This window comes from Puma concolor, chromosome A1, assembly GCF_028749965.1.
Source record: "Puma concolor isolate L17-30 chromosome A1, mPumCon1.1.hap2, whole genome shotgun sequence".
NCBI lineage: Eukaryota > Metazoa > Chordata > Mammalia > Carnivora > Felidae > Puma > Puma concolor.
In genome coordinates this window covers 103,408,614-103,426,376 of record NC_141667.1, presented here as the reverse complement: position 1 = coordinate 103,426,376, position 17,763 = coordinate 103,408,614, and the positions used below count along the sequence as shown (strand labels likewise).

The 17,763-nt window shown below is 41.0% G+C and overlaps 1 protein-coding gene across 3 annotated transcripts in view; it reads right to left on the bottom strand.

Moving 5' to 3' along the window:
- Window positions 1-17,763, bottom strand: part of ZNF366 (zinc finger protein 366) — a 73,902-nt gene that overhangs the window by 37,091 nt on the left and 19,048 nt on the right. Inside the window, exon 1 of one of the 3 annotated variants that reach the window (XM_086699177.1) lies at window positions 13,285-17,057. The exons of the other annotated variants lie outside the window; for them this stretch is intronic. The gene's annotated coding sequence lies outside the window, so the exon portion shown is untranslated. Of the gene's footprint in view, window positions 1-13,284; window positions 17,058-17,763 lie in introns of those variants that run through there. 3 annotated transcript variants of the gene reach the window in all.

The window sequence follows — 17,763 nt, the reverse complement described above, 5'->3', positions numbered from 1 at the left end:
AGATCTGCTGTCGAGCTCCTCTGTTGAGCTGGGCTGCCACAGTGGGTGAAGCCAGCCCAATACTCTACTTAGAGGGTGGCATTCCTGGTCTTCCACTGAATGCAAAGAAAGAAAGGAGGGGGAAGAGGGGAAAACAGCATCTTTGATTAAGCCTTTGGGGATTTAGTTACTCTTCTATGAATTGGAAATAATCACTGGACTTATGGACAGTTTTGTATTCTTCCTTGGACACTTCAACTGTGAAAAACAAAAAGGACATCAGCACAGGGAGGGGGTTCCAAATTCAGAACTGAAGTTCATTGTAATTTCTCACTTTTCTATTTTAATTTTTCTTCAATGAGATATCACCACATTAATATACTGGCTTTCTTTCTGTCTGAAACATACACATATATGCATGCATACACCCACAAGCCATGCAAAGCTATATTTTATACAAGTTGTTAAATTTTGTGTGTTATATTAACAAATATAGCCATTATGGAAATATGTATGGAGGTTCCTCAAGAAATTAAAAATAGAACTACCATATGATCAGCAATTCCACTTCTGAGTATATATCCAAAGGAAAAAAAAAAAAACGTTATCTTGAAGAGATAACTACACTCCCATGTTTACTGCGGCATAATTCACAATAGTCAAGAGGTGGAAACAACCCAAGTGTCTATCAATGGATGAATGAATCAAGAGCATATATACAGTAGAATATTATTCAGCCTTAAAAAAGAAGGAATCCTGGCATTTGTGACAACATAAATGCACCTTGAGTGCATTATGCTAAGTGAAATAAGATAAATACTACATGATATCACTCGCATGTGGAAATCTAAAGAAAAAAAATTGAACTCATACAGAGAGCGAAGAAGTGGTTGCCAGGGGCTGGGGTGTAGGGGAAATAGAGGCAGGCTGATAAAAGTGTATAAACTTTCAGTTATGAGATGAAAAATCTGAGCATCTAATGTAAAACATGGTGGCTGTACCTGATAACACTGTACTGTATATTTGACATTTTCTAAAAGAGTAAAACTTAAATGTACTCACCAAAAAAAGAGGGGGGGCATAAATATGTGGGGTAATGCATGTGTTAGTTAACTAGTTGGGGGGAATCCTTTCACAATGTATATGTGCATCCAGTCATCACATTGTTTAAATATTTTAGAATTTTGTTTGCCAATTTTACCTCAGTAAAGCCAGAAAAAAATGGGGAATTCTCTTCAAAGATAAAGTCCTCCTAATCCCTTAAAACATTGGCATGAGTGTGTATTATAGAATAACAATCCCTAGTATAAGAAATTGCAATGGCTTTGTTATTTGGTATATTAATCTCTATTTTAAAAAAATTTTATTAGCAAAACAAGCAAATAAAAATGATAGGGAACATGAAATAATTGTCTTTTGGGACAGACCTTGGGGAAGATGCCCACAGGACCCATTCATAAATGTCTGTGAGTTACTTTGGGGACACTCTGAGGAGTCTCGGTGTTGTTTAGTAGAAACCTACCAGGCAGTCTTGACAGAAAAGAACAGAGTCGAAGCTTATGAGCAGCAACACTGGGGCTTGCAGGACTCACATGATTCCTTGAGGCCTCAAGGGCTCAGGAGTGACCTCCAGGCTGCCTCCATAAATTGATCTCTGATGTATCTGTTGCTCACCTCAGGCAAGGCCCATGGGGGGGTGAGGAAAGAAGGGACTCTTCTGCAAAGATATATAAGATGCAGTGCCTTTCGTTTGGGAGCTTGCCACCTAGTTGAGGAAACAAGCTAGATTCGGCAGGATCACAGATTGTCTGAGTTGGAGGGGACGTAAAAAGTCTAAAACATAAGCCACATTATAAGTTTCTTAACCATTCGGGCTTCTTGGTTTCCACATTTATGAAATGGGCTGATGTTGCCTATCTTAGTAGTGAATTGAATGAGATCACGTATCTTGTAGAGAGCCTGCCAATAATAAGTGTAGTTCAATCTGCTTTTAGTATTATCATTATTGTAAAGTCAGCAAGTTGTGTTCAATAAATGATGCTGATGATAGGATATCACTTCAAAGTGGAGCCATGAATTAATAGAGGGTGGAAGGGGAAAGAAGGAGGGGGAATGCTGTCAGTAAGTAACTGAGGAGAAGGTATGCCCTGTGAGGCTGCTTCTGAGCCTCACATTATAGTAATGGACCTGGGCTATCCAGAGAGTGTCTCCAATGGTGAGTCAGTCTATAAAAACTGGGCTCAGGGGACACAGTGACACCACTTGTCCTGAACAAGAAGAAGACATTTAACCACAGCCCCATCCCTAGCCCTGAGTGCCAACAGAGCTTAATACAAGCAAAGAAGTAAAGTATGACCCCACAGTGATGGTGCCTGCATCATTTAAAGTTACATGAGCTCCCATCCTCCAGCTTTTCACAGCCCCAAGCTTTATTTTCCAGTGTACTATCAGAAAAAAATCTTTGCCATTCATTTATTCTCTGTTTTGCCCCACTGAACCATAAACTCCATGAGACTAGGTCCTTGCCTGTTCTATTCACTGTTGTACCCACCTAGAAGAGTACCCTGCCCATAGTAGGTTAGCACGTTGGAATCACTTGGGAACTTTTAAATGTACAATACCCACCCACCCCCAACACCTAAAAACAATGCCATGCCTAGACCCCTCCCCAGATCTAAATTACACCAGCATCTCTGGAGGTGGGGACCCAGCATTGGTGTATTTCAAGAGCTCTGTAGGTGATTCTTACAGCCACCCAAGATTAAGAATCACTTGAGGGAGGTTTGCGATAAAGCTCTGTTGAGTATAAATGAAAGAATGTATACAATAAGGGAAAGGTGAGTGGGCATAGGGTGGTAGAGGAAGGATTCTGATGGAAGAAGCCCTGTGACATCCTCTTTCTGCCACATAACAAGGCTACTAGAAATGGGTCTATGGGTAATAAGATTCTTCTCTACGACAAGGCTGAGTTGATGAGGCATAACCCATGCAATGGCCATTTTGGAGTCCATGTAATCCACAAAGGGAAGCATCCTGAGCACGTCATGCTGTACCTGGTGGTGGTGGGGTACCACCAGTGCACCATTTGAGTACATATGAGTTTTAGACTAGAGAATCTTCCCCACCACTTTTTTTCCTTCCAAGCCCCAACCTACCCCCAAGGTCCTGCCTTGCTACCTGCTAAGAAGCTGGGCTGCAGATATGGTCCCCACTAAGGGATGGCTCTTCTTGGCTCTGCTAACCTGCAAAGCTTGACAATGAGGAAGGAGCTCAAGAAGGTTTTCTCCCTGCATGACTATGATACTTCTGAAAGGTTGAGCTGTGGGATTTTTTTTTTCTCACTTCTCTCTTGGAAATCACCTCCATATGCTGATTGGACTGTAGGATAAGACTTCTTCTTTACATTGAGAAATCATTTCCCATTATATTTAGGAAGCAAAGTGGAGCTGCTGTTTTTTCAGCTTCCTTAGTGACTTTTAATGCCATTTGTCAAGTTTGGTTGTCTTTGAAAAAAATATTTTTTTGTTTTTGTACAATAAATGACTAAGTGCAGAGTCTTCCCTTGTACTTTGATTGGGAGTTCACACCTTTTAGAATATCCAGCGCATATTTTTAGAAAGAAACGACTGATACTATTGACATTTAATTCCATTAAAATGCTTCATCCAATTTCCCCTGCCCCATATAGGATACACAGGTTACTGGAAAATATTCAATGACACTAATCCAAATGTCTATATTAAGTGTGGAGGAAAGGTAGAGTAATGCTTTTAATATCCCAGAAGCTGAGCTAATGACATCGAAATGGCTGATGTTTAGAAAGCCATTGGGGCAGGAAAAGGTGACTATTTTAGGTGCTGTTGATATCTGCAGTGGGTGGGGGAGTGGTCTTTGAAACTGGGGTTGAACAAGCAGGTTTTTATTCCTGGGTCATTGTGAGTTTTACACAAAGGGCTTTGCTATAAATCAATGCTACTAATAGTAAAATAATGCCTATAATTAACTGAGGACTCACCACATACAAGGTTTTTAACGTGGATTATCTTGTTCAATTACTACTATTATTAATCCCACAGATAGGGAATCCCACAGAGGCATTATAAGTATAAATTATTTGTCTAAGGTCACATAGCCTGAAAGTAGCAGCTCTTAGCCAGGTGTTGGTAAACTTTTACTGTAAGAGTCAGAGAGTAAATATTTTTGGCTTTGTGAGGCCTACAGTCTCTGTTGCAACTATTCAACCTATCATTGTAAAGAAAACAACCATAGTAGCCATGTAAACAAATGAGAGTGGCTGTGTTCCAATAAAACTTTATATACAAAAACAGATGGTGGGCTGGATTTGGCCTCAGGGCTGTCATTTGCAAACTCCTACTCTTAGCCATGACACTAAGCTCTCTTCTGAGGCCTGTTGCAGGATTCTTCTGTTCTAATAACTCTCTTTCAAGATCTTTTGCATTTACATATGGGCTATTGCAAACACTAATCAAGCCTACTTACACAAAGCCCTACTGGGCAAATAATTGAATTTTTTGATGAATCCTAATCCTCATTGCCAGCAGCACTCTAAATGTTATGATAGGAAAGGGCTTTTAGATGAGTGGGATTATAAACCACACAAGGACTCTTCAGAGGAAAGCTTCCAAGTGCATCTTAGCTCTCCGGAGTTTGTGAGCTGGCAGGGTAGAAGAGGAGTTAGGTTTTCGCAGCACCCACTCTGCGCCAGGCGCTGTGCAGGGCTCTGCATGCTCTTCCAGTTCTCGAGAGTGTCTTTATGTACTACTCCTCCCGTGCAAGTTTCAAGGCGGCACTCAAAAATATACAATACCAACAAGATAAGAGAACTAAAGAAGATGGGGCATTACATAACTTAATCCTCACATCAATCCTGAGAGACCATTATTCCTTATAGATGAGAAATAGAAGCTCAGAGGAGAAGTTACTTGCCTGAGGCCAAAGAACAAATAAGTGGCTGAGTTGACATTTCATCCCAGATGTGACTACTTTCTATGCCTGTACACCTTCTGTTACGTCACGCTGTCCGCTTCACAGTAGACTGTACCCCTCACCTTGCTTCGAAACTCAATCACAGACTCACTTAAGTTTGGAAAGTCAGTTAAATTTGATACTGTATTTACTCCTTTCTCTAGAAAGGGTATTTTCTCTAGAAAATAGAAATATTTTCTCTAGAAATAGAAAGGGTATTTTTTCTAGAAAATAGAAAATATTTTCTCTAGAAAATAGAAAATATTTTCTCTAGAAAATAGAAAATATTTTCTCTAGAAAATACCCTTTCTAGAGAAAGGTATACCGTTTCTCTGATATACCCCACATGCTTCACAGAGTTGCTCTAATAATCAAACATGGTAGTGCAGGTGAAGGAAGGATCCTTGCAAAGGGTGAAACACACTGTAGATGTGTAGTAGTGTTATCTGTCAGGGAACTGGTTGTAGTTCTGGTGAGGCAGGCCCCTTCCCCTCCTTACCACAGTGCTGACCACTGAAAGTATTCCCCTGCACCCAGGGGACCCTGGCCACTGAATCATTCAGATTGCCCAGGTCTGGGAAGGAATTGGTCCCCAAAAATCCCCTGAAATCAACCCAAAGTCCAGGAACTTGGAAAAGGTTATAGAATAGTCATCCAATTTCTAATCACATAAGTGACTCTTACAAGCACACATATTAAGTGTCATTGCTATGCCTCCCCACACTGTATTCATCCTATTTCTATTCCTCTGGTTTCAGAATGGACTTTTTACCCTCAAGATGAGTGTAAATTCAACCAGATCTTCCAGACTGATCCCCTGCCCAGTTGTTTCAACAACGTGGTAGGGAGCAGTGGTACCTGCTTCATTCAAAGCCTGGAGCTCCACCTCACTGGGGGGAGGCTTGCATGTGTCTTTGCCCTGAACTTGTGACTATTTATTTATTTATTTATGGTTATTTATTTATTTTGAGAGAGTCAGACAGTGAGCATGAGTGGGGGAGGGACAGAGAGAAAGGTGAGAGAGAATCCCAAGCAGGCTCCACACTGTCAGCGTGAGCTGGATGTGGGGCTCCATCCAACGAACCATGAGGTCACGACCTGAGCTGAAACCAAGAGTGGGATACTCAACCAACTGAGCCACCCAGGTACCCCAAACCTGTGACCTTTTAAAACTCTTGGCTAAAAAAACTTGAAAAGTTTGAAAATAATTTGATTATACAAGGAGAAAAATTCCTGTATGTCAAAAATCATGTAAAATTCAAAAAGAAATGGCAGACTGGAAAAATAACTGCAACATATGACAGAGAAACAATATTACCTCATATCGAAGAACTTCTACAAATCAGTCACAAATGTGACTACTTAAAGTGGAAAACTGGGCAAAAGCCATCAAAAGGGAATGCACATGAATAGTTCTAAAGACAGATTTAAAACAAACAAAAAAATTTTTTTGAGCTAGTTTCAAGTAACACCAGACACCCAATTCTCATGGAGTCACCAGTAATAGAAATGTTTTGACAAATCATACAGTATCATATCTGGCATGTGTGTAATCTCTGTATAAACCCACACCTGCCTGAGGCAGTTTAAGTGATTGAAGAGAATGATACCAGAGACAAGGATTGGACTGAGTTTCAGATTTAAAGTTTATGAAAACACCATATACAAGTATACCAATATTTCATCACTGATATTTTTGACACAGGGGGAAACAAATTATATATATATATATATATATATATATTATATATATATATATATATAATATATATAATATATATTTGCAGAGAGAGAGAGAGGAAAATAGAAGTAGCCTCACAAACTCTTGTCTTGCAACAATGTCTGGAATTGAAGTATACAAGGCCTGAGGCTCATCTAAGGCTAAATTCACACAGGGAGAAAATCCATTCATGAAACTAAATCATCCTAATGCAGATGACATTTCATGAGTAGAGAGTACAACCAAAGTGTGAAGGACAGTTTCCAAATCAGTGTAAAAGTGTGAAGAAATAGCTGGATCTAAAGTGAGTAAGAATTGTGTGACAAATTGTTGAGGTGGTGAGGAAAAGCCAATTAAGATACTGACAGGCTTACTCTGAAAGTCTGAATGGTACAGGACTGAATCTGGAAGATTCTGGGTAAAGATTATTTCCTTGGAAGGATTAGCAAAAGAAAGAGTTCTTTTAAGTGCTTCCTCTTATCCTATTGTTTGTTCCTTGGAGCTTTTTGACTTTGAGCAGTTGGGAATAACTTGGTTTTAGCTGATCTCTCTGTCTCTGTGTCTCTCCCCCTCTCCTCCACTCTGCATTACGAGCAACAGGCTGATTCTGTTAGATTATTAACCTTCTATGTTTTTTTTTTTTTTTTTTTTTAACAAAAAGGGTGCATTTGATAGATGACATCACTTAATGGGGTGTTTGGGATATAGCCCCTTTAAGTTTTCATCTTCATTTGTGCTGATTGAAGAAACGCTGAGGCTAACTTAAGATGAGCTATATGAATAAATAATAGAACATCTTTTGACTTACCATCTAGTAAGAGGTAACTCATTTGGATTAAATTTCATAACAAAATATGAGCAAATTCAATCTAGAGTTTAGCGAATTATCTTTAATTTCTGAAACCTTTGGTTTTTCAGAGTAAAAGGCTATTCTGTAGTCATTCATGGGAAATTTGATGTGAGTAGAGAATGCCTCTGCCTGAGAACTTTTTAGGGAGAATCCAACAAGCCACACTTAAGAGTGTTGCTTGGTAGGTTTTATTCTCAAAGAAATGAGTCCTGGGCCGATTTGTATCTTGTGAACTTCATGTGAAGAAAGAATGTTTGGGATATTCTAGGAAAGAGCGTCATATGTGGACAGTCTAAAACTGGATGGCAAATCAGCCCTCTGGGTGCTCTGTAGACTGCTGGCAAATGACAGCCATGATAATAAGGCCCACAGAGTGTTGTGGTTAGCAGAACAGGAAGAAAATCATGAAAGCAATTGAGATAAGCTGGCTATTGATCAGAATGAATTAAACACAAAATGAGTTAGCACCACAATTAGATGAAGGTGAGCAGCTCTATACAATTTTTTTTTTAATTTTTTTTTTTCAACGTTTATTTATTTTTGGGACAGAGAGAGACAGAGCATGAACGGGGGAGGGGCAGAGAGAGAGGGAGACACAGAATCGGAAACAGGCTCCAGGCTCTGAGCCATCAGCCCAGAGCCTGACGCGGGGCTCGAACTCCTGGACCGCGAGATCGTGACCTGGCTGAAGTCGGACGCTTAACCGACTGCGCCACCCAGGCGCCCCTACAATTTATTTTTAATGACTTTTAAATAATATGAATTCATTACCATTGTAAAGCTTAACACTAAAATGTTTGAAGAAGAAAATGAGAAGAAGAATACCATTACCAAGAGTAACTGTTAATATTTTGGTTTGTTTCTTTCAAGTCTTTTATATGCATGAATATGTCTTCTTTTCCAACACTATTTACTGTACGTCTCTATGCCATATACAAATACCACTGTAGTAGATAACTTTTATACATAGATATTGGTTGAGTGTCTATCATTTCCTTAGATTAGATTCTCTAGAAATAGGATTACTGAGTCAAAGGATATGAATCTTCAAGTCTTAGTACATATTACCAAATTGATTTCCAGAAAGGTCAACTACTCATTTCCTTAAATGCATCTTTTTACCATCTTTGAATCCTTTTGTTTTCCACCTGAAATTATATAAGCTGCTAAACTTAACCCAACATTTTTGTAATAGGAATAAAAAATAATTCCAGGTTTATTGAAAGAATTATTTTGCGATATTGTGGTAAATTACACTAAGATATTCTCAAGTTGTAAAAATAACTTTTATACCCACTATTACATTTAGTTTCCACAAAAACCCCATGAGATGAAGAGAATTAATTGTAGGATGTTTCAAGCATGGGAGACGATTTCAGGCATCATCTTGTTCAGATTGTATTAATATTTCTATGTGACAGAGGCACAGAGAGAAGATGAGAGTTTTAAAGTTCCAGAGCCCAAGTGTCTAGAATCTCAGATCATGTATTACTTCCCACTGGATGACCTTGACTCTATACTGGCTCCTGTAAGCCTTTTGTCATTCCCAAGTTCCTCCTCCCCTACACTTTGTTATCAATCCACTGGGAAGTATACCTCTCAGTCTCTCCCCGTCACATGGATTTGCAGATAACTGGAAATCTAGACTCAGACTCATAAGCAGAGAGAGAGGGCAGTCTGGAAATGAGCATTTTATCTGTGATGTATATGATGATTTAGAAAAGAAGGATATGGGTGAAAATGAGCCAGTGGAGTTGAGATAATCAGGTCTGAACTTGGAGTGAACTTGATAAACCAAGTGGTCAAGGGAAGCTTAGTAAGAACAAGTCTAGGGGCTGCAGGCTCAACATATTATACTGCCGGACTGTTCTGATCATGAGGACTGCCGAATGCCAGAGTATGCTGACACAGGGAGAATCATTTCCATGGATAATTCTCACTTGCTCACGTGAATTAGATAGCACAGGTGAGTTGTGTCAACAGACAGGAAGAATCCTCAATGAAAATTGTCAAGACTTCTTCTACCCCAAAGATTTCTACACTCTGCAGATGATCATCTGGTGAACGCACTTATTTATTCTTTGGCCTCAGGCAAGTAACTTCTCTGAGCTTCTATTTCTCGTCTATAAGGAATAACGGTCTCTCAGGATTGATGTGAGGATTAAGTTATGTAATGCCCCATCTTCTTTAGTTCTCTTATCTTGTTGGTATTGTATATTTTTGAGTGCCGCCTTGAAACTTGCACGGGAGGAGTAGTACATAAAGACACTCTCGAGAACTGGAAGAGCATGCAGAGCCCTGCACAGCGCCTGGCGCAGAGTGGGTGCTGCGAAAACCTAACTCCTCTTCTACCCTGCCAGCTCACATCTGGTTACGATATATTGCTTAGAAGCTAAAACAGCACTCTACTGATGTTTGGCAGTCCAGAGTTCTGTCGTGGCCTCTGGTCAGCTGTTGCCTCATTTTATTTAGAAACATCTCAGTAGTATTTCCATTTTGGGGGTGTGTAATTTTAATTCAAAGAAACCATTTCTTAAAATGCTTGACATTTAAGAAAATCTGGCACTGGATTGCCACCACTGAAGCCAAGTATCATATGTGTGGAAAGTAGCATGGCTTAGCGTATTATGTTCGCCAAATCTTCCTTAAAATTAACATTTGTGCCATATGTTGGTACCCTAAACTCAGTACTCTCTTGGCTGATGAAAATGCAAAGGAAAACATTCTCAGACTAAATCCTGTTCTCTTTCTTTGTATACACTTTTGTGTAGTCACTAGCAGTGATATTCCTTTTGGGAGTGAAAATGAGTGCCTGCCTTGTAATTCTCAATGAGAGGTCAAGTACCCAAAGGCTCGAAAGCGGGAAGATATGAGCCTGTCAGGCAAGGGTGTCTGAAGGTATCGAATCTGCGAGATATAGTCCTGTGTTCTCACTTTACTATTCAGATCCTTGCAATGTCTTGGGCAAGAACTTGGACATAGACTCCAGCCTCCTCATCTCCCAACACAATGTTTGGGAGGGTTGAGTGAATAGGAGGTGGCTAGAAATCTCTCATGGAATTTAGAGAGAGCCTTACAACAGAATTTCACAAAATGCAAGACAACCTGACGTGACAAGGGATCTATACTTGTATATCCTCCTTTGTGGGTCTTAAGTGCTATGCCTTGTGGTCTTTGAGGTTACATCCCCTCTGAGTTCCCTCCTCTGCTCCTACCTGTTTCCATCCCATGTAGCCTCCATGATGTGAGGAAGAGGTAATGGTCTTTATGGCTTTGGACCAACCATCTGCACCATTCTGGGTTTGCAATGTACTTTGTCTCTATGATTGATCACTATGCTCCCTGAGGCCCTGTGAGGCTCAGGCAGAGTGTGGGGATCTCCTTGACACCGAAGGCACAGGCTTTGCCTATACATGCGCGCGCGCGCGCGCGCGCGCGAGCGCGCACACACACACACACACACACACACACACACACGCACACATCCTAAACATGTACCAAAGTGTGGGATGAAAGGGCAAAGTTATGTTACCACTAAAAACACCAGAGGTTTAAACTATGATGGGAATTTGGGACCCAGGGCTTTGTTCCACTGCAGTGTTAAATAAGAGTGTGTGTTCTCGATGCTTAGGTAGGCCTCTTCATCTGTGCGATGAAGCATATGCAGTATTTAAAGGGAATGTTTGAAAATCCTACCTCTGGTAGTACCTAAGAAAGTCCGAAAATCTACCTTTGAAAAAAAAACATGTTTATTATGTAAATACGCAAACTATAAACGTAGAGAGAATACCACAATGAATCCCCATGTCTCACACCATGTTTCATTTATGACAAACCATATTCCATCCATTCCCCACCTTCTTTCCTACCTCTTAATTAGGATGATTTTGAAGTAGATTCACAGCATCATATTTTTTCTATAAATATATTTAGGATGTACCTCTTAAACATAAGGATTTTTTTCTTAAAGCATAGGCACAGTACTCTATGTAATATCTAAAAAATAAAGAGTTTCCTTAATCATCAGATATCCAGTTAGTATTCACATTTCCCCAGTAAATCCAACTTTGTTTTTTTTTTTTTGTTTTTTTTTTTTGTTTTTTGCCTTGGAATGAAAATCATTCTTAGAATTTTGTCAGTTCTCTATTGAACTAGTCAATTTTCTACCTTCAGATATCATAGAAGAATTTAGAAGTTTGGAAGGAAAGATATCTTTGGGAAATGGTAATTAAAATAAAGAGAAAGAAAAGCCATTTGGATTTCCTTAACCTGGAGTCAATGATTGTTAAGACTGACAAGGTTGGTACACTTATGCAGCACCACAGCAGTTCCTTTTTGTAAACTGAGGCATGGAAAAGAAAACTAACTGCCTTGAATTCACACAGTTAATTAATCACAAAGTACTCGATTTTGAAATTTAAGAAGCTGTATTTAAACTAGTTCGTATAGGGGCGCCTGGGTGGCTTCGTCAGTTAAGCAACTAACTTTGGATCAGGTCATGATCTCACGGTCTGTGAGTTGGAGCCCCACATCGGGCTCTGTGCTGACAGCTCAGAGCCTGGAGCTGCTTCAGATTCTGTGTCTCCCTCTCTCTCTGCCCCTCCCCCGCTCATGCTCTGTCTCTCTTTCTCTCTCAAAAAGAAATAAACATTAAACAATATTAAAAAAAAATAAAGTAGTTCTTAGCATTTGAAATCACTATAGAAGCAGCTATTTCCAGTGTTTTGTATGTGGTTTTAAGATCTGTGTGGCCGCTGGAATGGCTTAATGGCATGTCGTCCAGTTCAGTACTCACTAGCCCTGTGTGACTTTCGACCACACAAAATATGACTAATCCAAATTCAGTCATGCTATACATGTAAAAAGCACACTGGATTTCAATCATTTAGTTAAAAAAAAAAAAAAAGCAAAGTGCCTCACTGATAACTATTCTATTGATTACATGCTTAAATATTTTTTGATGTTTTGAAGTTATTCAAATAAATTAAATTCATCTGCTTTTTTTTTAAATATGGCTTTTAGAAAGTATAAAATTACATTTGTGGCTTGTATTATATAATGTTTCTATTGGACAACACTGGTTTAGAGATTGTGGGTTTTTTTTTTTTAATGTTTATTTTTGAGAGAGAGAGAGAGACAGACAGAGCGTGATCAAGGGAAGGAGGGCAGAGAGAGGAAGACACAGAACCCGAAATAGGCTCCAGGCTCTGAGCTGTCAGCACAGAGCCTGATGCAGGGCTCACACTTAGAAACTGCGAGATCATGACCTGAGCTGAAGTCCGACGCTTAACCGACTGAGCTACCCAGGCGCCCCAAGAGAGATCGTGTTTTCTAAGCAGGACGGCATCAATTGATTATACAACAGGGCTGTGGGGCCGGAGAGGCCTGGGGACAGTCATCTGTCTCACCCTCTGTTCTTGGTAAGGCTGGACACTAACTAAACCATCCTACAGAAAATCCTATTTTTAAATATTTGTGGAAAAAAATAGATGTTCTTTCTGACTTACCCTGTGGCTTGGTCTAATACAAGTAGGTGAGTTCTACAAATAGGAGAGTCGTACATCCGCTGGCACAAGTATTTTAAACAAAGAACTGGGAATTCTTCTTGAACTCTCCCTCTCCGTCACCCCTCATGGCCGATCCAAACCCAAGCTCTACTTTCTAAATACCTCTCAGATCCCAGCCTTCATTTTCCTCTTGACCACAACAGCTCTCTCCCAGTCCAAGCAAGCACCAAGCACCCACTCACCAGAGCTGCTGTCCTTGTCTCGTATGTGGCCTTCCACATCCCTCTTACTCCACTCAGCAAGCACATGGGAACATCATTCCCCTGCTAAGGCCTCCAGTTGTTTCCCATTGATTTCAGGGTGAGGTTCACCCTCTGAACTCTGCCAGCAAGCCCAACAGTCTGACCCTGTCCATTTTCCAGCTGCATTTTGCTCATGTTCCCCAAGCTCTCTGCATTTTACTCATGTTGGCTTTCTCTCAGTTCCTCATCCATACTGTGCTCCCCCTCCCTTCTGAACCTCTATGCATGCCATTCCCCGGGCCTAGGACGCTCATCCTCTCCCTCTGTCACCTTTGTCTGGTTGGCACATAGCTATTCAGATCCCAGCTCAAGTGTTCTTTTCTCAGCACCTCCCGACCAGGGCAGACATACCAATTTTGACACTGAGCATGTGTCACAGTGGTCATTTTACATTTGTTATTGTGATTATTCACTTAACACCTGACTCCCTTTGTGGACTGCTCTGTAAGGGCAGTGATCCTATTAGTTCACATTCACTGTTGTATCCCAACACAGTGCTTGGCACAAAATAGGCTCTCAATTAACAGGAAGGAAAAAAAGACAAAAGGTGAGGTGATTGCACCAACAAGAATCCTGCCTCTTCTTCCTTTCCTGGAAGCGGAGAAGGCACATCCTTTGTCACCATTCCGTCACAGCTCTCTGACATACTCCTGGACAGACTTCTGGGGTACCCCAGTATAGGGATTACCACACTTTCTGAGTTGTGTTTTAATTTCCTATGCAGAATCCAACCATTTCTCACCACTGTCACTACCCCTACCCTGGCCCATGCCACAACAGCCTTCCTCCAGGAACTTTCGCTTTTACTCTAAAATGGATGGAAAATCACTTCCTCATAGCCTCCTAGCTCTTCTCCTCACTTCCAACTTTTGACTCCCTTTAGCCTACTCTTAACACAATAGTCAAATTGATTCTGTTAAAATGTAAGTTAGACCTTTGGGCACTTGGGTGGCTCAGTTGGTTGAGCGTCCGACTTCAGCTCAGGTCATGATCTCATGGTTTGTGAGTTTGAGCCCCATGTCGGGGTCTGTGCGGACAGCTGGGAGCCTGGAGCTTGCTTCAGATTCCGTGTCTCCCTCTCTTTCTGCCCCTGCCCCGCTCATGCTCTGTCTGTCTGTCTGTCTCTCTCTCAAAAACAAACATTAAAAAAAATTTTTTAAGTAAATAAATAGGGGCGCCTGGGTGGCTCAGTCGATTGAGCGTCCGACTTCAGCTCAGGTCATGATTTCATGGTTTGTGAGTTTGAGCCCCACATCGGGCTCTGTGCTGACAGCTCAGAGCCCAGAGCCTGCTTTGGATTCTGTGTCTCCCTCTCTCTCTGCCCCTGCCCTGCTCACACTCTGTCTCTCAAAAGAGTGAATAAACATTAAAAAATATTTTTAAATAAATAAATAAATAAATAAATAAATAAATAAATAAATAAATAAATAAATAAATAAATAAAATGTAAGTCAGATCTTGTCACTCCCCTGCCTAAAATTCTCCTGTGATCTTTTTGGAGTAAAAGCCCAAGTCCACCCAGTGGCCTCCAAGGCTGTCCATGATGCAGTTACCCCTCGGAACCCATATCCTACCACATCCTTTTGCTCACTCTACTTCAACCACACTGGCCTTTGGTTGTTTCCCACGCACAGCATGCAGGCTCTGACCTCCAGACTTTTGCACTTGCTGCTCTTTCTTCCTGGACAGCTCTTCCCCAGATACCTGCATGGCTCTCTTTTGCTTCCTTCAAGCATTTGCTCGGTACTACCTTTTCAGTGAGGCCACCCTAACCCTGCCCTCCTCAGCACTCTCTATTCACTCTTTGTCCTGCTTTCTATTTCTCCATATCTTCTGACATGTAACTTACTTATTTTGTTCAGCGTCCATTTCCTTCCGCTAGAATGTAGTCTCCATAAGCATAGAGATGTTTGTCTTTTGTTTCATGATATATCCCCAGTGCCTAAAACAGTGTCTGCCGGGACAGGTTGTTGCCAGATAAATGTTTGTTGGATGAAAAAGACGCAGCCCACGCACCAGAAAAATAGGCAGGCTTGAAATCAGCCATCTAGTGTGAACATGCGGAACCTGCTTTTGTTGTCAGCAGGCTGACTTGGCTCTACCTCAGAGCTGCTTCAGGAATCTTGGAGGTTCCCTAAGCCCAGATTAGCTGCCCAGTTTCCCAGCTCCGTTCTGGTAACTGTCTGTGAGGCCCAAGGAAGCAGTTTGTTTCCAGAGTGCATCTAAATGTCTCCCCCCAACATCTTCCCCTCCTCCTCCTCCTTCATCACACACAAATATACCACACAACCCTCTCACTTTCCAAGGACACAACTCAGGCTATTTCTAAAACTGAGATTCTGATCCAAAACAGTAGCCAACACATAGTGCGTCTCCACGTGCACAGGAAGAGACAGGAGACCTCTGAGCAATTTCCTGGCCCTATATTTTTCCATTCCAGTAAATGAGGCCTTCTTTAGCTCAGGAATCTCTCTCTGAACCAAGCCAATGCCTTAATGGTACATGCTTTTTGTCACAGTCTGGGCTTGTTTCTTTGTTCTTTTATTTACTATTTTAAGTGATAAACGCCTGGGTCCCTTATGTCAAAAAATTTTTGACCTCCAGCTCTACCAGATGTTGACTACTAGTTAAGGCACATGTAATGCTAATGGAGAGTTCCTTTCCTAAATAGGCATTTTTATTTAATAACATATAATACTTAAATTGCACTCTCTGTCTCCAAAGGGTTTTGCAAGCTATGTACTCCGTTAGGCTGAGCAGCACTTGAGTTCATGCTTTATGCCTCGGAAACCAGCAAGGTTATATAATTTGCTTAGTTTGTAGCTAGCTGTGCTTCAGACAAAGCACTTTGCTTTTGTAACAGATAAGGAAAATATGACCAATAAAAAATGTTATTAACAACTGTCTTAATAAATAAATTAGTTTTGAGTTATTTCCGTATGCTTTAAAAATTTTTTCAAGTTTATTTATTTATTTTGAGAGAAATAGAGCATGTGAGTGGGGAAGGGGCAGAGAGGCAAAGAGAAAGAATACCAAGCAGGCTCTGCATGGTCAGCATGAAGCCCAACCCTGGGATCTTGAGCTGAGTCACAATCAAGAGCCTGATGCTCAACCGACTGAGCCAAGCCGTATTTGTAACTTGCTCACTTGGCTATGCTGGCTCCTCCCCCTCTCTAGATATCATTTCATGGTCCTCTTGTCCCTTCCTCCCTACCCCTTCTCTTCCTCCTTGTTCTCACCTTTATTCTCTCCTTGTTTCTGGGGGTACTCTCGCTGCCAAGGGAAACCCACCATACCCACAAGCCTAAAAGTAACCCTTATCCATATCCTTCTGGGACCCATTTTCATCTGATAAGCATATTGTTGTTCATGGATGGGGAGGGCTTGAGGTCAGGTTCCTAGGGGGTGCTGAAAATCAAGAATAAGTGTATTTTTCTGGTTTATTAATTTTATGTAGTGGTGAGTGATTTAAAATACTTTTTAAATATTTTTTTTTTGAGAGAGAGAGAGAATGAGAGAGAACAGGGGAGGAGCAGAGAGAGAGAGAAGGAAAGAGAGAATCCCAAGCATGCCTCGCGCTGTCAGTGCAAAGCCCGACATGGGACTCAATCTCACAAACCATGAGGCCATGACCTGAGCTGAAATCAAGAGACACTTAACTGACTAAGTCACTGTGGCACCCATAGAGCATTTTAAATGCAAACAAATGTAGACATATGATGAAGCAGAATGTAAAACAACAAATACAACACACACACACACACACACACACACACACACACACACACACACACACACACACACACACACACACACACACACACACACACACACACACACACACACACACACACACACACACACACACACACACACACACACACACACACACACACACACACACACACACACACACACACACACACACACACACACACACACACACGACTGGTTAAAGTTTGCAATTGCACCTGTGGCAGACCACTTAGGATTTCTCTTCTCTCCCATTAGGGTTACTTGGATTAGAAAAGTCTGAGGGGAACTAACATAGCATAGCATTTCCTCTGGGGTCCAGGGAGATGAAATATTGGGATTGATTTTCTAAGAGCTGGCACAGTAAGTATTGTTATTTCATTCTTTCTTTGAGCAAGAATTTTTTTTTTTCTGGAGATTATCTGGAAAGTAATAGAGGGAATCTGGGACATCCTTTCCCCTGGACCTTGAACATCGACCAGGCAGCAGTCTTCCCAAACTAAGGCCTGAGTGGCCCTTTTCTCATTAGGCACCAAATAAAAGCAATAAGTAAGGAAACCTGTTGCACTTGATACTGTGATGGAAAAGAAATGTGTTCAAAGATGAAGCTTCTGTTACATAGTGATTTCACACCAAGTGTGTTAAAGACCTTTATAGGGAGTAGAA